At 60.4% G+C, this 27,146-nt stretch overlaps 10 non-coding genes across 10 annotated transcripts; all 10 read right to left on the bottom strand.

Moving 5' to 3' along the window:
• Positions 1-2,457: 2,457 nt before the first annotated feature.
• On the bottom strand, positions 2,458-2,576 carry LOC142863195 (5S ribosomal RNA). The gene has a single exon (XR_012914089.1). It is a non-coding gene; the product is annotated as a 5S ribosomal RNA (ribosomal RNA).
• A 2,524-nt stretch (positions 2,577-5,100) lies between these two features.
• LOC142863194 (5S ribosomal RNA) lies at positions 5,101-5,219 on the bottom strand. Its single transcript, XR_012914088.1, has one exon. It is a non-coding gene; the product is annotated as a 5S ribosomal RNA (ribosomal RNA).
• A 2,484-nt stretch (positions 5,220-7,703) lies between these two features.
• LOC142863193 (5S ribosomal RNA) lies at positions 7,704-7,822 on the bottom strand. Its single transcript, XR_012914087.1, has one exon. It is a non-coding gene; the product is annotated as a 5S ribosomal RNA (ribosomal RNA).
• A 2,509-nt stretch (positions 7,823-10,331) lies between these two features.
• Positions 10,332-10,450, bottom strand: LOC142863192 (5S ribosomal RNA). The gene has a single exon (XR_012914086.1). It is a non-coding gene; the product is annotated as a 5S ribosomal RNA (ribosomal RNA).
• A 2,524-nt stretch (positions 10,451-12,974) lies between these two features.
• Positions 12,975-13,093, bottom strand: LOC142863191 (5S ribosomal RNA). The gene has a single exon (XR_012914085.1). It is a non-coding gene; the product is annotated as a 5S ribosomal RNA (ribosomal RNA).
• Positions 13,094-15,577: 2,484 nt separating this feature from the next.
• LOC142863190 (5S ribosomal RNA) lies at positions 15,578-15,696 on the bottom strand. Its single transcript, XR_012914084.1, has one exon. It is a non-coding gene; the product is annotated as a 5S ribosomal RNA (ribosomal RNA).
• Positions 15,697-18,205: 2,509 nt separating this feature from the next.
• On the bottom strand, positions 18,206-18,324 carry LOC142863188 (5S ribosomal RNA). Its single transcript, XR_012914082.1, has one exon. It is a non-coding gene; the product is annotated as a 5S ribosomal RNA (ribosomal RNA).
• Positions 18,325-20,828: 2,504 nt separating this feature from the next.
• LOC142863187 (5S ribosomal RNA) lies at positions 20,829-20,947 on the bottom strand. The gene has a single exon (XR_012914081.1). It is a non-coding gene; the product is annotated as a 5S ribosomal RNA (ribosomal RNA).
• Positions 20,948-23,461: 2,514 nt separating this feature from the next.
• Positions 23,462-23,580, bottom strand: LOC142863186 (5S ribosomal RNA). Its single transcript, XR_012914080.1, has one exon. It is a non-coding gene; the product is annotated as a 5S ribosomal RNA (ribosomal RNA).
• Positions 23,581-26,082: 2,502 nt separating this feature from the next.
• LOC142863185 (5S ribosomal RNA) lies at positions 26,083-26,201 on the bottom strand. The gene has a single exon (XR_012914079.1). It is a non-coding gene; the product is annotated as a 5S ribosomal RNA (ribosomal RNA).
• Positions 26,202-27,146: the final 945 nt, after the last annotated feature.

Raw genomic sequence — 27,146 nt, 5'->3', positions numbered from 1 at the left:
CCGCGCCTCCTCCCGCCCCAGGCCCCGCGCCGGCGCTGACCCACTCGGGGCCGGGCCGGGCTGGTTGAGTTCGCTGGCCGGGTCCCGAGGTCTCCACGGGGCTGGGGTGCGGGGCGTGGTGGGCTCGGCGGGGTGGGGGGCTGTCTTCACACACACACACACACACACACACACACACACACACACGGACACACACCAGATGCGCCTCCAGCCTCCACGGCTGGACCCGCCAAGGTGGAGACCTCCAGCCGCCCTCCTCTCCTGGCCTCGCCTCCCTCACCTACCCGCCCCCAACCCCAGTGCGCCGCTGCTGACTGCGCATGCGCGGGCGGTCGCCTTTGGCCCCAGGGGCCGCCCTCCAGCACAACCCCTTTCAGCTGCGCCCCCGCCCTGCGTGTGGGCTGCCGCCTATCCGCCCGGGACCGGGGCCGGGGCACAGCGCATAGGGGAGGGGAGCGAGTGTAGGGGCGTCTCTCGGGATGTGTGCCATGGGTGGGGTGGTTTGGGGGCGCTGAAGACATCAGTCCCCTCCATCTCCTACCTGTGGAAACCCCCCAAGCCCTTGCAGAACTGCCGGCACCCGCTGCCGTGGGGGCCGGGACCCTACTCTGTGTCCTCCTGTGGCCCAGTCCAAGGGGCCTGGGCCTGGCCGGGGCTGGATTGGACCCCAACCACCCTGGGCTGTGGACTTGCTAAAAATGGGCGATTAGAGATTTGGTTCCAGCTTCATTGAGGGTCATTTCACTAACGAAGGCACCGTGAAGACGTTCCTGAGACGTTTGTGAGGGTGGCAACTGAAAGAGAATTTTAAAGCTGACAGAAGAGGCGAGGAAAGGCATAGGAGATTTCCACACCCAGTAAGGAAGCCTTTCCCGAAATGGAAGAAAGAAACGAGCAAACAGAAACACCGGTAGCCCGCCCGGATCAGAGTCTGCTCCTTAGAGCAAGTACCCTGACCAGGTTCACCCGTGGGTCCCGAGCTAGCGGCATTCAGAAGAGCCAGGCCCGCAGCCTACGCAGAAGACACCTGCGCTCGGGTGTCTGTGGCGGCACAATTCACCATTGCAAAGATGTGGAAGCGACCCGAGTGCCCATCGATCCACGAGTGGATTCATAAAATGTGGCGCGTGGACACCACGGAGTGCTATTCGGCTATGAGAAACGGCGGTGAGAGGGCACCTCTCGTGTTCTCCTGGCCGGAGCTGGAACCCGTTCCAGTAAGCCAAGTATCCCAAGAATGGACACAGGAGCACCACGTGCGCGTGCTCACCGGCAAATTGGTAGGAACCCACGGACACCTGAGTGGACGTAGAGGAATCACCTTCATCGGGTGGGGGTCGGGCGGGTGGGGGGAGGGGATGGGCATACACACCCATGAGGAATGGGGTGGGTGCGCACCGACTGGGGGATGGGCGCACTTGAAGCTCTGACCAGAGGGGGCAGGCGGGGAGAGGGCAATGTACCCGACCTTAACATTGGTACCCCCACCATACGCTGCTAAAGCATGAGAGATAAATAAGACAACAGGGGGGAGGGGGGCACGGGCAATACATGGAACCTTAATACTTGTACTCCCATAATCTGCTTGAAAAGAGAGAGAAAAGGAAATGCAATAATGGGGAGGTAAGAGGCATTTTTTTTTTTTTGGAGACAGAGTCTCGCTTTGTTGCCCTGGCTAGAGTGAGTGCCATGGCGTCAGCCTAGCTCACAGCAACCTCAATCTCCTGGGCTCAAGCAATCCTGCTGCCTCAGCCTCCCAAGTAGCTGGGACTACAGGCATGCGCCACCATGCCCGGCTAATTTTTTTTTTTGTATAGATATATATTAGTTGGCCAATGAATTTCTTTCTATTTATAGTAGAGATGGGGTCTCGCTCTTGCTCAGGCTGGTTTCGAACTCCTGACCTCGAGCAATCCGCCCACCTCGGCCTCCCAGAGTGCTAGGATTACAGGCGTGAGCCAGCACGCCGGGCCAAGAGGCATTTTGTTTAAAAAAAAATGACTCCGAAAAGAAAAGTAAAAGGAGGCCTGTCGAGCACGTCTGGGTGTGACTGTGCATCCCCCAACATCCGGTGCCACCACCAAAGATTCCTACGTGTAGCCCATAGAACGCCAAAATCAACGGGACGAGTTCTGGTCACAACTCCCTCAAAATGACATCCCGGCCTTCTTCTGCAACTGCCTCCCCTCTCAGACTCTCAAGGTTTCCTCCAGCGTGTCGGTTCCCACAGCCCAGACCCTTGGTCTGAGGCCCGACAGTCCAGGTGCCACGCCTGCTGCCTCGTGGCGGCGGTGCTGCGGCTTGGGGCAAGAGGAGGCCCCACGGAGCGGGCTGGGGCGCCAGGCACCGTGGCGGGCGCTGAGGGTGGGGGTGACCCCCCGCCCCCCAGACTGCCGCCGCGCTCTCCGAATGGGGACAGAACAAGAGGCAAAAAAAAAAAAAATAAAATAAGATACAAGCCTACGGCACCCGGTATTCCCAGGCGGTCTCCCATCCAAGTACTAACCAGGCCCGAGCCTGCTTGGCTTCCGAGATCAGACGAGATCGGGCGCGTTCAGGGTGGTGTGGCCCTAGACGGCGGAGGGCGCCCCAGCCCGGCTCAAGAAGCCGAGCGTCTCTGCGCTTCCCCGCGCCTCCTCCCGCCCCAGGCCCCGCGCCGGCGCTGACCCACTCGGGGCCGGGCCGGGCTGGTTGAGTTCGCTGGCCGGGTCCCGAGGTCTCCACGGGGCTGGGGTGCGGGGCGTGGTGGGCTCGGCGGGGTGGGGGGCTGTCTTCACACACACACACACACACACACACACACACACACACACACACACACACACACACGGACACACACCAGATGCGCCTCCAGCCTCCACGGCTGGACCCGCCAAGGTGGAGACCTCCAGCCGCCCTCCTCTCCTGGCCTCGCCTCCCTCACCTACCCGCCCCCAACCCCAGTGCGCCGCTGCTGACTGCGCATGCGCGGGCGGTCGCCTTTGGCCCCAGGGGCCGCCCTCCAGCACAACCCCTTTCAGCTGCGCCCCCGCCCTGCGTGTGGGCTGCCGCCTATCCGCCCGGGACCGGGGCCGGGGCACAGCGCATAGGGGAGGGGAGCGAGTGTAGGGGCGTCTCTCGGGATGTGTGCCATGGGTGGGGTGGTTTGGGGGCGCTGAAGACATCAGTCCCCTCCATCTCCTACCTGTGGAAACCCCCCAAGCCCTTGCAGAACTGCCGGCACCCGCTGCCGTGGGGGCCGGGACCCTACTCTGTGTCCTCCTGTGGCCCAGTCCAAGGGGCCTGGGCCTGGCCGGGGCTGGATTGGACCCCAACCACCCTGGGCTGTGGACTTGCTAAAAATGGGCGATTAGAGATTTGGTTCCAGCTTCATTGAGGGTCATTTCACTAACGAAGGCACCGTGAAGACGTTCCTGAGACGTTTGTGAGGGTGGCAACTGAAAGAGAATTTTAAAGCTGACAGAAGAGGCGAGGAAAGGCATAGGAGATTTCCACACCCAGTAAGGAAGCCTTTCCCGAAATGGAAGAAAGAAACGAGCAAACAGAAACACCGGTAGCCCGCCCGGATCAGAGTCTGCTCCTTAGAGCAAGTACCCTGACCAGGTTCACCCGTGGGTCCCGAGCTAGCGGCATTCAGAAGAGCCAGGCCCGCAGCCTACGCAGAAGACACCTGCGCTCGGGTGTCTGTGGCGGCACAATTCACCATTGCAAAGATGTGGAAGCGACCCGAGTGCCCATCGATCCACGAGTGGATTCATAAAATGTGGCGCGTGGACACCACGGAGTGCTATTCGGCTATGAGAAACGGCGGTGAGAGGGCACCTCTCGTGTTCTCCTGGCCGGAGCTGGAACCCGTTCCAGTAAGCCAAGTATCCCAAGAATGGACACAGGAGCACCACGTGCGCGTGCTCACCGGCAAATTGGTAGGAACCCACGGACACCTGAGTGGACGTAGAGGAATCACCTTCATCGGGTGGGGGTCGGGCGGGTGGGGGGAGGGGATGGGCATACACACCCATGAGGAATGGGGTGGGTGCGCACCGACTGGGGGATGGGCGCACTTGAAGCTCTGACCAGAGGGGGCAGGCGGGGAGAGGGCAATGTACCCGACCTTAACATTGGTACCCCCACCATACGCTGCTAAAGCATGAGAGATAAATAAGACAACAGGGGGGAGGGGGGCACGGGCAATACATGGAACCTTAATACTTGTACTCCCATAATCTGCTTGAAAAGAGAGAGAAAAGGAAATGCAATAATGGGGAGGTAAGAGGCATTTTTTTTTTTTTGGAGACAGAGTCTCGCTTTGTTGCCCTGGCTAGAGTGAGTGCCATGGCGTCAGCCTAGCTCACAGCAACCTCAATCTCCTGGGCTCAAGCAATCCTGCTGCCTCAGCCTCCCAAGTAGCTGGGACTACAGGCATGCGCCACCATGCCCGGCTAATTTTTTTTTTTGTATAGATATATATTAGTTGGCCAATGAATTTCTTTCTATTTATAGTAGAGATGGGGTCTCGCTCTTGCTCAGGCTGGTTTCGAACTCCTGACCTCGAGCAATCCGCCCACCTCGGCCTCCCAGAGTGCTAGGATTACAGGCGTGAGCCAGCACGCCGGGCCAAGAGGCATTTTGTTTAAAAAAAAATGACTCCGAAAAGAAAAGTAAAAGGAGGCCTGTCGAGCACGTCTGGGTGTGACTGTGCATCCCCCAACATCCGGTGCCACCACCAAAGATTCCTACGTGTAGCCCATAGAACGCCAAAATCAACGGGACGAGTTCTGGTCACAACTCCCTCAAAATGACATCCCGGCCTTCTTCTGCAACTGCCTCCCCTCTCAGACTCTCAAGGTTTCCTCCAGCGTGTCGGTTCCCACAGCCCAGACCCTTGGTCTGAGGCCCGACAGTCCAGGTGCCACGCCTGCTGCCTCGTGGCGGCGGTGCTGCGGCTTGGGGCAAGAGGAGGCCCCACGGAGCGGGCTGGGGCGCCAGGCACCGTGGCGGGCGCTGAGGGTGGGGGTGACCCCCCGCCCCCCAGACTGCCGCCGCGCTCTCCGAATGGGGACAGAACAAGAGGCAAAAAAAAAAAAAATAAAATAAGATACAAGCCTACGGCACCCGGTATTCCCAGGCGGTCTCCCATCCAAGTACTAACCAGGCCCGAGCCTGCTTGGCTTCCGAGATCAGACGAGATCGGGCGCGTTCAGGGTGGTGTGGCCCTAGACGGCGGAGGGCGCCCCAGCCCGGCTCAAGAAGCCGAGCGTCTCTGCGCTTCCCCGCGCCTCCTCCCGCCCCAGGCCCCGCGCCGGCGCTGACCCACTCGGGGCCGGGCCGGGCTGGTTGAGTTCGCTGGCCGGGTCCCGAGGTCTCCACGGGGCTGGGGTGCGGGGCGTGGTGGGCTCGGCGGGGTGGGGGGCTGTCTTCACACACACACACACACGAACACACACCAGATGCGCCTCCAGCCTCCACGGCTGGACCCGCCAAGGTGGAGACCTCCAGCCGCCCTCCTCTCCTGGCCTCGCCTCCCTCACCTACCCGCCCCCAACCCCAGTGCGCCGCTGCTGACTGCGCATGCGCGGGCGGTCGCCTTTGGCCCCAGGGGCCGCCCTCCAGCACAACCCCTTTCAGCTGCGCCCCCGCCCTGCGTGTGGGCTGCCGCCTATCCGCCCGGGACCGGGGCCGGGGCACAGCGCATAGGGGAGGGGAGCGAGTGTAGGGGCGTCTCTCGGGATGTGTGCCATGGGTGGGGTGGTTTGGGGGCGCTGAAGACATCAGTCCCCTCCATCTCCTACCTGTGGAAACCCCCCAAGCCCTTGCAGAACTGCCGGCACCCGCTGCCGTGGGGGCCGGGACCCTACTCTGTGTCCTCCTGTGGCCCAGTCCAAGGGGCCTGGGCCTGGCCGGGGCTGGATTGGACCCCAACCACCCTGGGCTGTGGACTTGCTAAAAATGGGCGATTAGAGATTTGGTTCCAGCTTCATTGAGGGTCATTTCACTAACGAAGGCACCGTGAAGACGTTCCTGAGACGTTTGTGAGGGTGGCAACTGAAAGAGAATTTTAAAGCTGACAGAAGAGGCGAGGAAAGGCATAGGAGATTTCCACACCCAGTAAGGAAGCCTTTCCCGAAATGGAAGAAAGAAACGAGCAAACAGAAACACCGGTAGCCCGCCCGGATCAGAGTCTGCTCCTTAGAGCAAGTACCCTGACCAGGTTCACCCGTGGGTCCCGAGCTAGCGGCATTCAGAAGAGCCAGGCCCGCAGCCTACGCAGAAGACACCTGCGCTCGGGTGTCTGTGGCGGCACAATTCACCATTGCAAAGATGTGGAAGCGACCCGAGTGCCCATCGATCCACGAGTGGATTCATAAAATGTGGCGCGTGGACACCACGGAGTGCTATTCGGCTATGAGAAACGGCGGTGAGAGGGCACCTCTCGTGTTCTCCTGGCCGGAGCTGGAACCCGTTCCAGTAAGCCAAGTATCCCAAGAATGGACACAGGAGCACCACGTGCGCGTGCTCACCGGCAAATTGGTAGGAACCCACGGACACCTGAGTGGACGTAGAGGAATCACCTTCATCGGGTGGGGGTCGGGCGGGTGGGGGGAGGGGATGGGCATACACACCCATGAGGAATGGGGTGGGTGCGCACCGACTGGGGGATGGGCGCACTTGAAGCTCTGACCAGAGGGGGGAGGCGGGGAGAGGGCAATGTACCCGACCTTAACATTGGTACCCCCACCATACGCTGCTAAAGCATGAGAGATAAATAAGACAACAGGGGGGAGGGGGGCACGGGCAATACATGGAACCTTAATACTTGTACTCCCATAATCTGCTTGAAAAGAGAGAGAAAAGGAAATGCAATAATGGGGAGGTAAGAGGCATTTTTTTTTTTGGAGACAGAGTCTCGCTTTGTTGCCCTGGCTAGAGTGAGTGCCATGGCGTCAGCCTAGCTCACAGCAACCTCAATCTCCTGGGCTCAAGCAATCCTGCTGCCTCAGCCTCCCAAGTAGCTGGGACTACAGGCATGCGCCACCATGCCCGGCTAATTTTTTTTTTTGTATAGATATATATTAGTTGGCCAATGAATTTCTTTCTATTTATAGTAGAGATGGGGTCTCGCTCTTGCTCAGGCTGGTTTCGAACTCCTGACCTCGAGCAATCCGCCCACCTCGGCCTCCCAGAGTGCTAGGATTACAGGCGTGAGCCAGCACGCCGGGCCAAGAGGCATTTTGTTTAAAAAAAAATGACTCCGAAAAGAAAAGTAAAAGGAGGCCTGTCGAGCACGTCTGGGTGTGACTGTGCATCCCCCAACATCCGGTGCCACCACCAAAGATTCCTACGTGTAGCCCATAGAACGCCAAAATCAACGGGACGAGTTCTGGTCACAACTCCCTCAAAATGACATCCCGGCCTTCTTCTGCAACTGCCTCCCCTCTCAGACTCTCAAGGTTTCCTCCAGCGTGTCGGTTCCCACAGCCCAGACCCTTGGTCTGAGGCCCGACAGTCCAGGTGCCACGCCTGCTGCCTCGTGGCGGCGGTGCTGCGGCTTGGGGCAAGAGGAGGCCCCACGGAGCGGGCTGGGGCGCCAGGCACCGTGGCGGGCGCTGAGGGTGGGGGTGACCCCCCGCCCCCCAGACTGCCGCCGCGCTCTCCGAATGGGGACAGAACAAGAGGCAAAAAAAAAAAAAATAAAATAAGATACAAGCCTACGGCACCCGGTATTCCCAGGCGGTCTCCCATCCAAGTACTAACCAGGCCCGAGCCTGCTTGGCTTCCGAGATCAGACGAGATCGGGCGCGTTCAGGGTGGTGTGGCCCTAGACGGCGGAGGGCGCCCCAGCCCGGCTCAAGAAGCCGAGCGTCTCTGCGCTTCCCCGCGCCTCCTCCCGCCCCAGGCCCCGCGCCGGCGCTGACCCACTCGGGGCCGGGCCGGGCTGGTTGAGTTCGCTGGCCGGGTCCCGAGGTCTCCACGGGGCTGGGGTGCGGGGCGTGGTGGGCTCGGCGGGGTGGGGGGCTGTCTTCACACACACACACACACACACACACACACACACACACACGGACACACACCAGATGCGCCTCCAGCCTCCACGGCTGGACCCGCCAAGGTGGAGACCTCCAGCCGCCCTCCTCTCCTGGCCTCGCCTCCCTCACCTACCCGCCCCCAACCCCAGTGCGCCGCTGCTGACTGCGCATGCGCGGGCGGTCGCCTTTGGCCCCAGGGGCCGCCCTCCAGCACAACCCCTTTCAGCTGCGCCCCCGCCCTGCGTGTGGGCTGCCGCCTATCCGCCCGGGACCGGGGCCGGGGCACAGCGCATAGGGGAGGGGAGCGAGTGTAGGGGCGTCTCTCGGGATGTGTGCCATGGGTGGGGTGGTTTGGGGGCGCTGAAGACATCAGTCCCCTCCATCTCCTACCTGTGGAAACCCCCCAAGCCCTTGCAGAACTGCCGGCACCCGCTGCCGTGGGGGCCGGGACCCTACTCTGTGTCCTCCTGTGGCCCAGTCCAAGGGGCCTGGGCCTGGCCGGGGCTGGATTGGACCCCAACCACCCTGGGCTGTGGACTTGCTAAAAATGGGCGATTAGAGATTTGGTTCCAGCTTCATTGAGGGTCATTTCACTAACGAAGGCACCGTGAAGACGTTCCTGAGACGTTTGTGAGGGTGGCAACTGAAAGAGAATTTTAAAGCTGACAGAAGAGGCGAGGAAAGGCATAGGAGATTTCCACACCCAGTAAGGAAGCCTTTCCCGAAATGGAAGAAAGAAACGAGCAAACAGAAACACCGGTAGCCCGCCCGGATCAGAGTCTGCTCCTTAGAGCAAGTACCCTGACCAGGTTCACCCGTGGGTCCCGAGCTAGCGGCATTCAGAAGAGCCAGGCCCGCAGCCTACGCAGAAGACACCTGCGCTCGGGTGTCTGTGGCGGCACAATTCACCATTGCAAAGATGTGGAAGCGACCCGAGTGCCCATCGATCCACGAGTGGATTCATAAAATGTGGCGCGTGGACACCACGGAGTGCTATTCGGCTATGAGAAACGGCGGTGAGAGGGCACCTCTCGTGTTCTCCTGGCCGGAGCTGGAACCCGTTCCAGTAAGCCAAGTATCCCAAGAATGGACACAGGAGCACCACGTGCGCGTGCTCACCGGCAAATTGGTAGGAACCCACGGACACCTGAGTGGACGTAGAGGAATCACCTTCATCGGGTGGGGGTCGGGCGGGTGGGGGGAGGGGATGGGCATACACACCCATGAGGAATGGGGTGGGTGCGCACCGACTGGGGGATGGGCGCACTTGAAGCTCTGACCAGAGGGGGCAGGCGGGGAGAGGGCAATGTACCCGACCTTAACATTGGTACCCCCACCATACGCTGCTAAAGCATGAGAGATAAATAAGACAACAGGGGGGAGGGGGGCACGGGCAATACATGGAACCTTAATACTTGTACTCCCATAATCTGCTTGAAAAGAGAGAGAAAAGGAAATGCAATAATGGGGAGGTAAGAGGCATTTTTTTTTTTTTGGAGACAGAGTCTCGCTTTGTTGCCCTGGCTAGAGTGAGTGCCATGGCGTCAGCCTAGCTCACAGCAACCTCAATCTCCTGGGCTCAAGCAATCCTGCTGCCTCAGCCTCCCAAGTAGCTGGGACTACAGGCATGCGCCACCATGCCCGGCTAATTTTTTTTTTTGTATAGATATATATTAGTTGGCCAATGAATTTCTTTCTATTTATAGTAGAGATGGGGTCTCGCTCTTGCTCAGGCTGGTTTCGAACTCCTGACCTCGAGCAATCCGCCCACCTCGGCCTCCCAGAGTGCTAGGATTACAGGCGTGAGCCAGCACGCCGGGCCAAGAGGCATTTTGTTTAAAAAAAAATGACTCCGAAAAGAAAAGTAAAAGGAGGCCTGTCGAGCACGTCTGGGTGTGACTGTGCATCCCCCAACATCCGGTGCCACCACCAAAGATTCCTACGTGTAGCCCATAGAACGCCAAAATCAACGGGACGAGTTCTGGTCACAACTCCCTCAAAATGACATCCCGGCCTTCTTCTGCAACTGCCTCCCCTCTCAGACTCTCAAGGTTTCCTCCAGCGTGTCGGTTCCCACAGCCCAGACCCTTGGTCTGAGGCCCGACAGTCCAGGTGCCACGCCTGCTGCCTCGTGGCGGCGGTGCTGCGGCTTGGGGCAAGAGGAGGCCCCACGGAGCGGGCTGGGGCGCCAGGCACCGTGGCGGGCGCTGAGGGTGGGGGTGACCCCCCGCCCCCCAGACTGCCGCCGCGCTCTCCGAATGGGGACAGAACAAGAGGCAAAAAAAAAAAAAAATAAAATAAGATACAAGCCTACGGCACCCGGTATTCCCAGGCGGTCTCCCATCCAAGTACTAACCAGGCCCGAGCCTGCTTGGCTTCCGAGATCAGACGAGATCGGGCGCGTTCAGGGTGGTGTGGCCCTAGACGGCGGAGGGCGCCCCAGCCCGGCTCAAGAAGCCGAGCGTCTCTGCGCTTCCCCGCGCCTCCTCCCGCCCCAGGCCCCGCGCCGGCGCTGACCCACTCGGGGCCGGGCCGGGCTGGTTGAGTTCGCTGGCCGGGTCCCGAGGTCTCCACGGGGCTGGGGTGCGGGGCGTGGTGGGCTCGGCGGGGTGGGGGGCTGTCTTCACACACACACACACACACACACACACACACACACACACACACACACACACACACGGACACACACCAGATGCGCCTCCAGCCTCCACGGCTGGACCCGCCAAGGTGGAGACCTCCAGCCGCCCTCCTCTCCTGGCCTCGCCTCCCTCACCTACCCGCCCCCAACCCCAGTGCGCCGCTGCTGACTGCGCATGCGCGGGCGGTCGCCTTTGGCCCCAGGGGCCGCCCTCCAGCACAACCCCTTTCAGCTGCGCCCCCGCCCTGCGTGTGGGCTGCCGCCTATCCGCCCGGGACCGGGGCCGGGGCACAGCGCATAGGGGAGGGGAGCGAGTGTAGGGGCGTCTCTCGGGATGTGTGCCATGGGTGGGGTGGTTTGGGGGCGCTGAAGACATCAGTCCCCTCCATCTCCTACCTGTGGAAACCCCCCAAGCCCTTGCAGAACTGCCGGCACCCGCTGCCGTGGGGGCCGGGACCCTACTCTGTGTCCTCCTGTGGCCCAGTCCAAGGGGCCTGGGCCTGGCCGGGGCTGGATTGGACCCCAACCACCCTGGGCTGTGGACTTGCTAAAAATGGGCGATTAGAGATTTGGTTCCAGCTTCATTGAGGGTCATTTCACTAACGAAGGCACCGTGAAGACGTTCCTGAGACGTTTGTGAGGGTGGCAACTGAAAGAGAATTTTAAAGCTGACAGAAGAGGCGAGGAAAGGCATAGGAGATTTCCACACCCAGTAAGGAAGCCTTTCCCGAAATGGAAGAAAGAAACGAGCAAACAGAAACACCGGTAGCCCGCCCGGATCAGAGTCTGCTCCTTAGAGCAAGTACCCTGACCAGGTTCACCCGTGGGTCCCGAGCTAGCGGCATTCAGAAGAGCCAGGCCCGCAGCCTACGCAGAAGACACCTGCGCTCGGGTGTCTGTGGCGGCACAATTCACCATTGCAAAGATGTGGAAGCGACCCGAGTGCCCATCGATCCACGAGTGGATTCATAAAATGTGGCGCGTGGACACCACGGAGTGCTATTCGGCTATGAGAAACGGCGGTGAGAGGGCACCTCTCGTGTTCTCCTGGCCGGAGCTGGAACCCGTTCCAGTAAGCCAAGTATCCCAAGAATGGACACAGGAGCACCACGTGCGCGTGCTCACCGGCAAATTGGTAGGAACCCACGGACACCTGAGTGGACGTAGAGGAATCACCTTCATCGGGTGGGGGTCGGGCGGGTGGGGGGAGGGGATGGGCATACACACCCATGAGGAATGGGGTGGGTGCGCACCGACTGGGGGATGGGCGCACTTGAAGCTCTGACCAGAGGGGGCAGGCGGGGAGAGGGCAATGTACCCGACCTTAACATTGGTACCCCCACCATACGCTGCTAAAGCATGAGAGATAAATAAGACAACAGGGGGGAGGGGGGCACGGGCAATACATGGAACCTTAATACTTGTACTCCCATAATCTGCTTGAAAAGAGAGAGAAAAGGAAATGCAATAATGGGGAGGTAAGAGGCATTTTTTTTTTTTTGGAGACAGAGTCTCGCTTTGTTGCCCTGGCTAGAGTGAGTGCCATGGCGTCAGCCTAGCTCACAGCAACCTCAATCTCCTGGGCTCAAGCAATCCTGCTGCCTCAGCCTCCCAAGTAGCTGGGACTACAGGCATGCGCCACCATGCCCGGCTAATTTTTTTTTTTGTATAGATATATATTAGTTGGCCAATGAATTTCTTTCTATTTATAGTAGAGATGGGGTCTCGCTCTTGCTCAGGCTGGTTTCGAACTCCTGACCTCGAGCAATCCGCCCACCTCGGCCTCCCAGAGTGCTAGGATTACAGGCGTGAGCCAGCACGCCGGGCCAAGAGGCATTTTGTTTAAAAAAAAATGACTCCGAAAAGAAAAGTAAAAGGAGGCCTGTCGAGCACGTCTGGGTGTGACTGTGCATCCCCCAACATCCGGTGCCACCACCAAAGATTCCTACGTGTAGCCCATAGAACGCCAAAATCAACGGGACGAGTTCTGGTCACAACTCCCTCAAAATGACATCCCGGCCTTCTTCTGCAACTGCCTCCCCTCTCAGACTCTCAAGGTTTCCTCCAGCGTGTCGGTTCCCACAGCCCAGACCCTTGGTCTGAGGCCCGACAGTCCAGGTGCCACGCCTGCTGCCTCGTGGCGGCGGTGCTGCGGCTTGGGGCAAGAGGAGGCCCCACGGAGCGGGCTGGGGCGCCAGGCACCGTGGCGGGCGCTGAGGGTGGGGGTGACCCCCCGCCCCCCAGACTGCCGCCGCGCTCTCCGAATGGGGACAGAACAAGAGGCAAAAAAAAAAAAAATAAAATAAGATACAAGCCTACGGCACCCGGTATTCCCAGGCGGTCTCCCATCCAAGTACTAACCAGGCCCGAGCCTGCTTGGCTTCCGAGATCAGACGAGATCGGGCGCGTTCAGGGTGGTGTGGCCCTAGACGGCGGAGGGCGCCCCAGCCCGGCTCAAGAAGCCGAGCGTCTCTGCGCTTCCCCGCGCCTCCTCCCGCCCCAGGCCCCGCGCCGGCGCTGACCCACTCGGGGCCGGGCCGGGCTGGTTGAGTTCGCTGGCCGGGTCCCGAGGTCTCCACGGGGCTGGGGTGCGGGGCGTGGTGGGCTCGGCGGGGTGGGGGGCTGTCTTCACACACACACACACACGAACACACACCAGATGCGCCTCCAGCCTCCACGGCTGGACCCGCCAAGGTGGAGACCTCCAGCCGCCCTCCTCTCCTGGCCTCGCCTCCCTCACCTACCCGCCCCCAACCCCAGTGCGCCGCTGCTGACTGCGCATGCGCGGGCGGTCGCCTTTGGCCCCAGGGGCCGCCCTCCAGCACAACCCCTTTCAGCTGCGCCCCCGCCCTGCGTGTGGGCTGCCGCCTATCCGCCCGGGACCGGGGCCGGGGCACAGCGCATAGGGGAGGGGAGCGAGTGTAGGGGCGTCTCTCGGGATGTGTGCCATGGGTGGGGTGGTTTGGGGGCGCTGAAGACATCAGTCCCCTCCATCTCCTACCTGTGGAAACCCCCCAAGCCCTTGCAGAACTGCCGGCACCCGCTGCCGTGGGGGCCGGGACCCTACTCTGTGTCCTCCTGTGGCCCAGTCCAAGGGGCCTGGGCCTGGCCGGGGCTGGATTGGACCCCAACCACCCTGGGCTGTGGACTTGCTAAAAATGGGCGATTAGAGATTTGGTTCCAGCTTCATTGAGGGTCATTTCACTAACGAAGGCACCGTGAAGACGTTCCTGAGACGTTTGTGAGGGTGGCAACTGAAAGAGAATTTTAAAGCTGACAGAAGAGGCGAGGAAAGGCATAGGAGATTTCCACACCCAGTAAGGAAGCCTTTCCCGAAATGGAAGAAAGAAACGAGCAAACAGAAACACCGGTAGCCCGCCCGGATCAGAGTCTGCTCCTTAGAGCAAGTACCCTGACCAGGTTCACCCGTGGGTCCCGAGCTAGCGGCATTCAGAAGAGCCAGGCCCGCAGCCTACGCAGAAGACACCTGCGCTCGGGTGTCTGTGGCGGCACAATTCACCATTGCAAAGATGTGGAAGCGACCCGAGTGCCCATCGATCCACGAGTGGATTCATAAAATGTGGCGCGTGGACACCACGGAGTGCTATTCGGCTATGAGAAACGGCGGTGAGAGGGCACCTCTCGTGTTCTCCTGGCCGGAGCTGGAACCCGTTCCAGTAAGCCAAGTATCCCAAGAATGGACACAGGAGCACCACGTGCGCGTGCTCACCGGCAAATTGGTAGGAACCCACGGACACCTGAGTGGACGTAGAGGAATCACCTTCATCGGGTGGGGGTCGGGCGGGTGGGGGGAGGGGATGGGCATACACACCCATGAGGAATGGGGTGGGTGCGCACCGACTGGGGGATGGGCGCACTTGAAGCTCTGACCAGAGGGGGGAGGCGGGGAGAGGGCAATGTACCCGACCTTAACATTGGTACCCCCACCATACGCTGCTAAAGCATGAGAGATAAATAAGACAACAGGGGGGAGGGGGGCACGGGCAATACATGGAACCTTAATACTTGTACTCCCATAATCTGCTTGAAAAGAGAGAGAAAAGGAAATGCAATAATGGGGAGGTAAGAGGCATTTTTTTTTTTGGAGACAGAGTCTCGCTTTGTTGCCCTGGCTAGAGTGAGTGCCATGGCGTCAGCCTAGCTCACAGCAACCTCAATCTCCTGGGCTCAAGCAATCCTGCTGCCTCAGCCTCCCAAGTAGCTGGGACTACAGGCATGCGCCACCATGCCCGGCTAATTTTTTTTTTTGTATAGATATATATTAGTTGGCCAATGAATTTCTTTCTATTTATAGTAGAGATGGGGTCTCGCTCTTGCTCAGGCTGGTTTCGAACTCCTGACCTCGAGCAATCCGCCCACCTCGGCCTCCCAGAGTGCTAGGATTACAGGCGTGAGCCAGCACGCCGGGCCAAGAGGCATTTTGTTTAAAAAAAAATGACTCCGAAAAGAAAAGTAAAAGGAGGCCTGTCGAGCACGTCTGGGTGTGACTGTGCATCCCCCAACATCCGGTGCCACCACCAAAGATTCCTACGTGTAGCCCATAGAACGCCAAAATCAACGGGACGAGTTCTGGTCACAACTCCCTCAAAATGACATCCCGGCCTTCTTCTGCAACTGCCTCCCCTCTCAGACTCTCAAGGTTTCCTCCAGCGTGTCGGTTCCCACAGCCCAGACCCTTGGTCTGAGGCCCGACAGTCCAGGTGCCACGCCTGCTGCCTCGTGGCGGCGGTGCTGCGGCTTGGGGCAAGAGGAGGCCCCACGGAGCGGGCTGGGGCGCCAGGCACCGTGGCGGGCGCTGAGGGTGGGGGTGACCCCCCGCCCCCCAGACTGCCGCCGCGCTCTCCGAATGGGGACAGAACAAGAGGCAAAAAAATAAAAAATAAAATAAGATACAAGCCTACGGCACCCGGTATTCCCAGGCGGTCTCCCATCCAAGTACTAACCAGGCCCGAGCCTGCTTGGCTTCCGAGATCAGACGAGATCGGGCGCGTTCAGGGTGGTGTGGCCCTAGACGGCGGAGGGCGCCCCAGCCCGGCTCAAGAAGCCGAGCGTCTCTGCGCTTCCCCGCGCCTCCTCCCGCCCCAGGCCCCGCGCCGGCGCTGACCCACTCGGGGCCGGGCCGGGCTGGTTGAGTTCGCTGGCCGGGTCCCGAGGTCTCCACGGGGCTGGGGTGCGGGGCGTGGTGGGCTCGGCGGGGTGGGGGGCTGTCTTCACACACACACACACACACACACACACACACACACACACACACGGACACACACCAGATGCGCCTCCAGCCTCCACGGCTGGACCCGCCAAGGTGGAGACCTCCAGCCGCCCTCCTCTCCTGGCCTCGCCTCCCTCACCTACCCGCCCCCAACCCCAGTGCGCCGCTGCTGACTGCGCATGCGCGGGCGGTCGCCTTTGGCCCCAGGGGCCGCCCTCCAGCACAACCCCTTTCAGCTGCGCCCCCGCCCTGCGTGTGGGCTGCCGCCTATCCGCCCGGGACCGGGGCCGGGGCACAGCGCATAGGGGAGGGGAGCGAGTGTAGGGGCGTCTCTCGGGATGTGTGCCATGGGTGGGGTGGTTTGGGGGCGCTGAAGACATCAGTCCCCTCCATCTCCTACCTGTGGAAACCCCCCAAGCCCTTGCAGAACTGCCGGCACCCGCTGCCGTGGGGGCCGGGACCCTACTCTGTGTCCTCCTGTGGCCCAGTCCAAGGGGCCTGGGCCTGGCCGGGGCTGGATTGGACCCCAACCACCCTGGGCTGTGGACTTGCTAAAAATGGGCGATTAGAGATTTGGTTCCAGCTTCATTGAGGGTCATTTCACTAACGAAGGCACCGTGAAGACGTTCCTGAGACGTTTGTGAGGGTGGCAACTGAAAGAGAATTTTAAAGCTGACAGAAGAGGCGAGGAAAGGCATAGGAGATTTCCACACCCAGTAAGGAAGCCTTTCCCGAAATGGAAGAAAGAAACGAGCAAACAGAAACACCGGTAGCCCGCCCGGATCAGAGTCTGCTCCTTAGAGCAAGTACCCTGACCAGGTTCACCCGTGGGTCCCGAGCTAGCGGCATTCAGAAGAGCCAGGCCCGCAGCCTACGCAGAAGACACCTGCGCTCGGGTGTCTGTGGCGGCACAATTCACCATTGCAAAGATGTGGAAGCGACCCGAGTGCCCATCGATCCACGAGTGGATTCATAAAATGTGGCGCGTGGACACCACGGAGTGCTATTCGGCTATGAGAAACGGCGGTGAGAGGGCACCTCTCGTGTTCTCCTGGCCGGAGCTGGAACCCGTTCCAGTAAGCCAAGTATCCCAAGAATGGACACAGGAGCACCACGTGCGCGTGCTCACCGGCAAATTGGTAGGAACCCACGGACACCTGAGTGGACGTAGAGGAATCACCTTCATCGGGTGGGGGTCGGGCGGGTGGGGGGAGGGGATGGGCATACACACCCATGAGGAATGGGGTGGGTGCGCACCGACTGGGGGATGGGCGCACTTGAAGCTCTGACCAGAGGGGGCAGGCGGGGAGAGGGCAATGTACCCGACCTTAACATTGGTACCCCCACCATACGCTGCTAAAGCATGAGAGATAAATAAGACAACAGGGGGGAGGGGGGCACGGGCAATACATGGAACCTTAATACTTGTACTCCCATAATCTGCTTGAAAAGAGAGAGAAAAGGAAATGCAATAATGGGGAGGTAAGAGGCATTTTTTTTTTTGGAGACAGAGTCTCGCTTTGTTGCCCTGGCTAGAGTGAGTGCCATGGCGTCAGCCTAGCTCACAGCAACCTCAATCTCCTGGGCTCAAGCAATCCTGCTGCCTCAGCCTCCCAAGTAGCTGGGACTACAGGCACGCGCCACCATGCCCGGCTAATTTTTTTTTTTGTATAGATATATATTAGTTGGCCAATGAATTTCTTTCTATTTATAGTAGAGATGGGGTCTCGCTCTTGCTCAGGCTGGTTTCGAACTCCTGACCTCGAGCAATCCGCCCACCTCGGCCTCCCAGAGTGCTAGGATTACAGGCGTGAGCCAGCACGCCGGGCCAAGAGGCATTTTGTTTAAAAAAAAATGACTCCGAAAAGAAAAGTAAACGGAGGCTTGTCGAGCACGTCTGGGTGTGACTGTGCATCCCCCAACATCCGGTGCCACCACCAAAGATTCCTACGTGTAGCCCATAGAACGCCAAAATCAACGGGACGAGTTCTGGTCACAACTCCCTCAAAATGACATCCCGGCCTTCTTCTGCAACTGCCTCCCCTCTCAGACTCTCAAGGTTTCCTCCAGCGTGTCGGTTCCCACAGCCCAGACCCTTGGTCTGAGGCCCGACAGTCCAGGTGCCACGCCTGCTGCCTCGTGGCGGCGGTGCTGCGGCTTGGGGCAAGAGGAGGCCCCACGGAGCGGGCTGGGGCGCCAGGCACCGTGGCGGGCGCTGAGGGTGGGGGTGACCCCCCGCCCCCCAGACTGCCGCCGCGCTCTCCGAATGGGGACAGAACAAGAGGCAAAAAAAAAAAAATAAAATAAGATACAAGCCTACGGCACCCGGTATTCCCAGGCGGTCTCCCATCCAAGTACTAACCAGGCCCGAGCCTGCTTGGCTTCCGAGATCAGACGAGATCGGGCGCGTTCAGGGTGGTGTGGCCCTAGACGGCGGAGGGCGCCCCAGCCCGGCTCAAGAAGCCGAGCGTCTCTGCGCTTCCCCGCGCCTCCTCCCGCCCCAGGCCCCGCGCCGGCGCTGACCCACTCGGGGCCGGGCCGGGCTGGTTGAGTTCGCTGGCCGGGTCCCGAGGTCTCCACGGGGCTGGGGTGCGGGGCGTGGTGGGCTCGGCGGGGTGGGGGGCTGTCTTCACACACACACACACACACACACACACACACACACACGGACACACACCAGATGCGCCTCCAGCCTCCACGGCTGGACCCGCCAAGGTGGAGACCTCCAGCCGCCCTCCTCTCCTGGCCTCGCCTCCCTCACCTACCCGCCCCCAACCCCAGTGCGCCGCTGCTGACTGCGCATGCGCGGGCGGTCGCCTTTGGCCCCAGGGGCCGCCCTCCAGCACAACCGCTTTCAGCTGCGCCCCCGCCCTGCGTGTGGGCTGCCGCCTATCCGCCCGGGACCGGGGCCGGGGCACAGCGCATAGGGGAGGGGAGCGAGTGTAGGGGCGTCTCTCGGGATGTGTGCCATGGGTGGGGTGGTTTGGGGGTGCTGAAGACATCAGTCCCCTCCATCTCCTACCTGTGGAAACCCCCCAAGCCCTTGCAGAACTGCCGGCACCCGCTGCCGTGGGGGCCGGGACCCTACTCTGTGTCCTCCTGTGGCCCAGTCCAAGGGGCCTGGGCCTGGCCGGGGCTGGATTGGACCCCAACCACCCTGGGCTGTGGACTTGCTAAAAATGGGCGATTAGAGATTTGGTTCCAGCTTCATTGAGGGTCATTTCACTAACGAAGGCACCGTGAAGACGTTCCTGAGACGTTTGTGAGGGTGGCAACTGAAAGAGAATTTTAAAGCTGACAGAAGAGGCGAGGAAAGGCATAGGAGATTTCCACACCCAGTAAGGAAGCCTTTCCCGAAATGGAAGAAAGAAACGAGCAAACAGAAACACCGGTAGCCCGCCCGGATCAGAGTCTGCTCCTTAGAGCAAGTACCCTGACCAGGTTCACCCGTGGGTCCCGAGCTAGCGGCATTCAGAAGAGCCAGGCCCGCAGCCTACGCAGAAGACACCTGCGCTCGGGTGTCTGTGGCGGCACAATTCACCATTGCAAAGATGTGGAAGCGACCCGAGTGCCCATCGATCCACGAGTGGATTCATAAAATGTGGCGCGTGGACACCACGGAGTGCTATTCGGCTATGAGAAACGGCGGTGAGAGGGCACCTCTCGTGTTCTCCTGGCCGGAGCTGGAACCCGTTCCAGTAAGCCAAGTATCCCAAGAATGGACACAGGAGCACCACGTGCGCGTGCTCACCGGCAAATTGGTAGGAACCCACGGACACCTGAGTGGACGTAGAGGAATCACCTTCATCGGGTGGGGGTCGGGCGGGTGGGGGGAGGGGATGGGCATACACACCCATGAGGAATGGGGTGGGTGCGCACCGACTGGGGGATGGGCGCACTTGAAGCTCTGACCAGAGGGGGGAGGCGGGGAGAGGGCAATGTACCCGACCTTAACATTGGTACCCCCACCATACGCTGCTAAAGCATGAGAGATAAATAAGACAACAGGGGGGAGGGGGGCACGGGCAATACATGGAACCTTAATACTTGTACTCCCATAATCTGCTTGAAAAGAGAGAGAAAAGGAAATGCAATAATGGGGAGGTAAGAGGCATTTTTTTTTTTGGAGACAGAGTCTCGCTTTGTTGCCCTGGCTAGAGTGAGTGCCATGGCGTCAGCCTAGCTCACAGCAACCTCAATCTCCTGGGCTCAAGCAATCCTGCTGCCTCAGCCTCCCAAGTAGCTGGGACTACAGGCATGCGCCACCATGCCCGGCTAATTTTTTTTTTTGTATAGATATATATTAGTTGGCCAATGAATTTCTTTCTATTTATAGTAGAGATGGGGTCTCGCTCTTGCTCAGGCTGGTTTCGAACTCCTGACCTCGAGCAATCCGCCCACCTCGGCCTCCCAGAGTGCTAGGATTACAGGCGTGAGCCAGCACGCCGGGCCAAGAGGCATTTTGTTTAAAAAAAAATGACTCCGAAAAGAAAAGTAAAAGGAGGCCTGTCGAGCACGTCTGGGTGTGACTGTGCATCCCCCAACATCCGGTGCCACCACCAAAGATTCCTACGTGTAGCCCATAGAACGCCAAAATCAACGGGACGAGTTCTGGTCACAACTCCCTCAAAATGACATCCCGGCCTTCTTCTGCAACTGCCTCCCCTCTCAGACTCTCAAGGTTTCCTCCAGCGTGTCGGTTCCCACAGCCCAGACCCTTGGTCTGAGGCCCGACAGTCCAGGTGCCACGCCTGCTGCCTCGTGGCGGCGGTGCTGCGGCTTGGGGCAAGAGGAGGCCCCACGGAGCGGGCTGGGGCGCCAGGCACCGTGGCGGGCGCTGAGGGTGGGGGTGACCCCCCGCCCCCCAGACTGCCGCCGCGCTCTCCGAATGGGGACAGAACAAGAGGCAAAAAAATAAAAAATAAAATAAGATACAAGCCTACGGCACCCGGTATTCCCAGGCGGTCTCCCATCCAAGTACTAACCAGGCCCGAGCCTGCTTGGCTTCCGAGATCAGACGAGATCGGGCGCGTTCAGGGTGGTGTGGCCCTAGACGGCGGAGGGCGCCCCAGCCCGGCTCAAGAAGCCGAGCGTCTCTGCGCTTCCCCGCGCCTCCTCCCGCCCCAGGCCCCGCGCCGGCGCTGACCCACTCGGGGCCGGGCCGGGCTGGTTGAGTTCGCTGGCCGGGTCCCGAGGTCTCCACGGGGCTGGGGTGCGGGGCGTGGTGGGCTCGGCGGGGTGGGGGGCTGTCTTCACACACACACACACACACACACACACACACACACACACACACACACGGACACACACCAGATGCGCCTCCAGACTCCACGGCTGGACCCGCCAAGGTGGAGACCTCCAGCCGCCCTCCTCTCCTGGCCTCGCCTCCCTCACCTACCCGCCCCCAACCCCAGTGCGCCGCTGCTGACTGCGCATGCGCGGGCGGTCGCCTTTGGCCCCAGGGGCCGCCCTCCAGCACAACCGCTTTCAGCTGCGCCCCCGCCCTGCGTGTGGGCTGCCGCCTATCCGCCCGGGACCGGGGCCGGGGCACAGCGCATAGGGGAGGGGAGCGAGTGTAGGGGCGTCTCTCGGGATGTGTGCCATGGGTGGGGTGGTTTGGGGGTGCTGAAGACATCAGTCCCCTCCATCTCCTACCTGTGGAAACCCCCCAAGCCCTTGCAGAACTGCCGGCACCCGCTGCCGTGGGGGCCGGGACCCTACTCTGTGTCCTCCTGTGGCCCAGTCCAAGGGGCCTGGGCCTGGCCGGGGCTGGATTGGACCCCAACCACCCTGGGCTGTGGACTTGCTAAAAATGGGCGATTAGAGATTTGGTTCCAGCTTCATTGAGGGTCATTTCACTAACGAAGGCACCGTGAAGACGTTCCTGAGACGTTTGTGAGGGTGGCAACTGAAAGAGAATTTTAAAGCTGACAGAAGAGGCGAGGAAAGGCATAGGAGATTTCCACACCCAGTAAGGAAGCCTTTCCCGAAATGGAAGAAAGAAACGAGCAAACAGAAACACCGGTAGCCCGCCCGGATCAGAGTCTGCTCCTTAGAGCAAGTACCCTGACCAGGTTCACCCGTGGGTCCCGAGCTAGCGGCATTCAGAAGAGCCAGGCCCGCAGCCTACGCAGAAGACACCTGCGCTCGGGTGTCTGTGGCGGCACAATTCACCATTGCAAAGATGTGGAAGCGACCCGAGTGCCCATCGATCCACGAGTGGATTCATAAAATGTGGCGCGTGGACACCACGGAGTGCTATTCGGCTATGAGAAACGGCGGTGAGAGGGCACCTCTCGTGTTCTCCTGGCCGGAGCTGGAACCCGTTCCAGTAAGCCAAGTATCCCAAGAATGGACACAGGAGCACCACGTGCGCGTGCTCACCGGCAAATTGGTAGGAACCCACGGACACCTGAGTGGACGTAGAGGAATCACCTTCATCGGGTGGGGGTCGGGCGGGTGGGGGGAGGGGATGGGCATACACACCCATGAGGAATGGGGTGGGTGCGCACCGACTGGGGGATGGGCGCACTTGAAGCTCTGACCAGAGGGGGGAGGCGGGGAGAGGGCAATGTACCCGACCTTAACATTGGTACCCCCACCATACGCTGCTAAAGCATGAGAGATAAATAAGACAACAGGGGGGAGGGGGGCACGGGCAATACATGGAACCTTAATACTTGTACTCCCATAATCTGCTTGAAAAGAGAGAGAAAAGGAAATGCAATAATGGGGAGGTAAGAGGCATTTTTTTTTTTGGAGACAGAGTCTCGCTTTGTTGCCCTGGCTAGAGTGAGTGCCATGGCGTCAGCCTAGCTCACAGCAACCTCAATCTCCTGGGCTCAAGCAATCCTGCTGCCTCAGCCTCCCAAGTAGCTGGGACTACAGGCATGCGCCACCATGCCCGGCTAATTTTTTTTTTTGTATAGATATATATTAGTTGGCCAATGAATTTCTTTCTATTTATAGTAGAGATGGGGTCTCGCTCTTGCTCAGGCTGGTTTCGAACTCCTGACCTCGAGCAATCCGCCCACCTCGGCCTCCCAGAGTGCTAGGATTACAGGCGTGAGCCAGCACGCCGGGCCAAGAGGCATTTTGTTTAAAAAAAAATGACTCCGAAAAGAAAAGTAAACGGAGGCCTGTCGAGCACGTCTGGGTGTGACTGTGCATCCCCCAACATCCGGTGCCACCACCAAAGATTCCTACGTGTAGCCCATAGAACGCCAAAATCAACGGGACGAGTTCTGGTCACAACTCCCTCAAAATGACATCCCGGCCTTCTTCTGCAACTGCCTCCCCTCTCAGACTCTCAAGGTTTCCTCCAGCGTGTCGGTTCCCACAGCCCAGACCCTTGGTCTGAGGCCCGACAGTCCAGGTGCCACGCCTGCTGCCTCGTGGCGGCGGTGCTGCGGCTTGGGGCAAGAGGAGGCCCCACGGAGCGGGCTGGGGCGCCAGGCACCGTGGCGGGCGCTGAGGGTGGGGGTGACCCCCCGCCCCCCAGACTGCCGCCGCGCTCTCCGAATGGGGACAGAACAAGAGGCAAAAAAAAAATAAATAAAATAAGATACAAGCCTACGGCACCCGGTATTCCCAGGCGGTCTCCCATCCAAGTACTAACCAGGCCCGAGCCTGCTTGGCTTCCGAGATCAGACGAGATCGGGCGCGTTCAGGGTGGTGTGGCCCTAGACGGCGGAGGGCGCCCCAGCCCGGCTCAAGAAGCCGAGCGTCTCTGCGCTTCCCCGCGCCTCCTCCCGCCCCAGGCCCCGCGCCGGCGCTGACCCACTCGGGGCCGGGCCGGGCTGGTTGAGTTCGCTGGCCGGGTCCCGAGGTCTCCACGGGGCTGGGGTGCGGGGCGTGGTGGGCTCGGCGGGGTGGGGGGCTGTCTTCACACACACACACACACACACACACACACACACACGGACACACACCAGATGCGCCTCCAGCCTCCACGGCTGGACCCGCCAAGGTGGAGACCTCCAGCCGCCCTCCTCTCCTGGCCTCGCCTCCCTCACCTACCCGCCCCCAACCCCAGTGCGCCGCTGCTGACTGCGCATGCGCGGGCGGTCGCCTTTGGCCCCAGGGGCCGCCCTCCAGCACAACCCCTTTCAGCTGCGCCCCCGCCCTGCGTGTGGGCTGCCGCCTATCCGCCCGGGACCGGGGCCGGGGCACAGCGCATAGGGGAGGGGAGCGAGTGTAGGGGCGTCTCTCGGGATGTGTGCCATGGGTGGGGTGGTTTGGGGGTGCTGAAGACATCAGTCCCCTCCATCTCCTACCTGTGGAAACCCCCCAAGCCCTTGCAGAACTGCCGGCACCCGCTGCCGTGGGGGCCGGGACCCTACTCTGTGTCCTCCTGTGGCCCAGTCCAAGGGGCCTGGGCCTGGCCGGGGCTGGATTGGACCCCAACCACCCTGGGCTGTGGACTTGCTAAAAATGGGCGATTAGAGATTTGGTTCCAGCTTCATTGAGGGTCATTTCACTAACGAAGGCACCGTGAAGACGTTCCTGAGACGTTTGTGAGGGTGGCAACTGAAAGAGAATTTTAAAGCTGACAGAAGAGGCGAGGAAAGGCATAGGAGATTTCCACACCCAGTAAGGAAGCCTTTCCCGAAATGGAAGAAAGAAACGAGCAAACAGAAACACCGGTAGCCCGCCCGGATCAGAGTCTGCTCCTTAGAGCAAGTACCCTGACCAGGTTCACCCGTGGGTCCCGAGCTAGCGGCATTCAGAAGAGCCAGGCCCGCAGCCTACGCAGAAGACACCTGCGCTCGGGTGTCTGTGGCGGCACAATTCACCATTGCAAAGATGTGGAAGCGACCCGAGTGCCCATCGATCCACGAGTGGATTCATAAAATGTGGCGCGTGGACACCACGGAGTGCTATTCGGCTATGAGAAACGGCGGTGAGAGGGCACCTCTCGTGTTCTCCTGGCCGGAGCTGGAACCCGTTCCAGTAAGCCAAGTATCCCAAGAATGGACACAGGAGCACCACGTGCGCGTGCTCACCGGCAAATTGGTAGGAACCCACGGACACCTGAGTGGACGTAGAGGAATCACCTTCATCGGGTGGGGGTCGGGCGGGTGGGGGGAGGGGATGGGCATACACACCCATGAGGAATGGGGTGGGTGCGCACCGACTGGGGGATGGGCGCACTTGAAGCTCTGACCAGAGGGGGGAGGCGGGGAGAGGGCAATGTACCCGACCTTAACATTGGTACCCCCACCATACGCTGCTAAAGCATGAGAGATAAATAAGACAACAGGGGGGAGGGGGGCACGGGCAATACATGGAACCTTAATACTTGTACTCCCATAATCTGCTTGAAAAGAGAGAGAAAAGGAAATGCAATAATGGGGAGGTAAGAGGCATTTTTTTTTTTGGAGACAGAGTCTCGCTTTGTTGCCCTGGCTAGAGTGAGTGCCATGGCGTCAGCCTAGCTCACAGCAACCTCAATCTCCTGGGCTCAAGCAATCCTGCTGCCTCAGCCTCCCAAGTAGCTGGGACTACAGGCACGCGCCACCATGCCCGGCTAATTTTTTTTTTTGTATAGTTATATATTAGTTGGCCAATGAATTTCTTTCTATTTATAGTAGAGATGGGGTCTCGCTCTTGCTCAGGCTGGTTTCGAACTCCTGACCTCGAGCAATCCGCCCACCTCGGCCTCCCAGAGTGCTAGGATTACAGGCGTGAGCCAGCACGCCGGGCCAAGAGGCATTTTGTTTAAAAAAAAATGACTCCGAAAAGAAAAGTAAAAGGAGGCCTGTCGAGCACGTCTGGGTGTGACTGTGCATCCCCCAACATCCGGTGCCACCACCAAAGATTCCTACATGTAGCCCATAGAACGCCAAAATCAACGGGACGAGTTCTGGTCACAACTCCCTCAAAATGACATCCCGGCCTTCTTCTGCAACTGCCTCCCCTCTCAGACTCTCAAGGTTTCCTCCAGCGTGTCGGTTCCCACAGCCCAGACCCTTGGTCTGAGGCCCGACAGTCCAGGTGCCACGCCTGCTGCCTCGTGGCGGCGGTGCTGCGGCTTGGGGCAAGAGGAGGCCCCACGGAGCGGGCTGGGGCGCCAGGCACCGTGGCGGGCGCTGAGGGTGGGGGTGACCCCCCGCCCCCCAGACTGCCGCCGCGCTCTCCGAATGGGGACAGAACAAGAGGCAAAAAAAAAAAAAATAAAATAAGATACAAGCCTACGGCACCCGGTATTCCCAGGCGGTCTCCCATCCAAGTACTAACCAGGCCCGAGCCTGCTTGGCTTCCGAGATCAGACGAGATCGGGCGCGTTCAGGGTGGTGTGGCCCTAGACGGCGGAGGGCGCCCCAGCCCGGCTCAAGAAGCCGAGCGTCTCTGCGCTTCCCCGCGCCTCCTCCCGCCCCAGGCCCCGCGCCGGCGCTGACCCACTCGGGGCCGGGCCGGGCTGGTTGAGTTCGCTGGCCGGGTCCCGAGGTCTCCACGGGGCTGGGGTGCGGGGCGTGGTGGGCTCGGCGGGGTGGGGGGCTGTCTTCACACACACACACACACACACACACACACACACACACGGACACACACCAGATGCGCCTCCAGCCTCCACGGCTGGACCCGCCAAGGTGGAGACCTCCAGCCGCCCTCCTCTCCTGGCCTCGCCTCCCTCACCTACCCGCCCCCAACCCCAGTGCGCCGCTGCTGACTGCGCATGCGCGGGCGGTCGCCTTTGGCCCCAGGGGCCGCCCTCCAGCACAACCCCTTTCAGCTGCGCCCCCGCCCTGCGTGTGGGCTGCCGCCTATCCGCCCGGGACCGGGGCCGGGGCACAGCGCATAGGGGAGGGGAGCGAGTGTAGGGGCGTCTCTCGGGATGTGTGCCATGGGTGGGGTGGTTTGGGGGCGCTGAAGACATCAGTCCCCTCCATCTCCTACCTGTGGAAACCCCCCAAGCCCTTGCAGAACTGCCGGCACCCGCTGCCGTGGGGGCCGGGACCCTACTCTGTGTCCTCCTGTGGCCCAGTCCAAGGGGCCTGGGCCTGGCCGGGGCTGGATTGGACCCCAACCACCCTGGGCTGTGGACTTGCTAAAAATGGGCGATTAGAGATTTGGTTCCAGCTTCATTGAGGGTCATTTCACTAACGAAGGCACCGTGAAGACGTTCCTGAGACGTTTGTGAGGGTGGCAACTGAAAGAGAATTTTAAAGCTGACAGAAGAGGCGAGGAAAGGCATAGGAGATTTCCACACCCAGTAAGGAAGCCTTTCCCGAAATGGAAGAAAGAAACGAGC

Source organism: Microcebus murinus, chromosome 21 (genome assembly GCF_040939455.1).
Source record: "Microcebus murinus isolate Inina chromosome 21, M.murinus_Inina_mat1.0, whole genome shotgun sequence".
Taxonomy (NCBI): domain Eukaryota; kingdom Metazoa; phylum Chordata; class Mammalia; order Primates; family Cheirogaleidae; genus Microcebus; species Microcebus murinus.
Note: the sequence above shows the minus strand (reverse complement) of the source record. Positions and strands in the feature narration are given on the sequence as shown.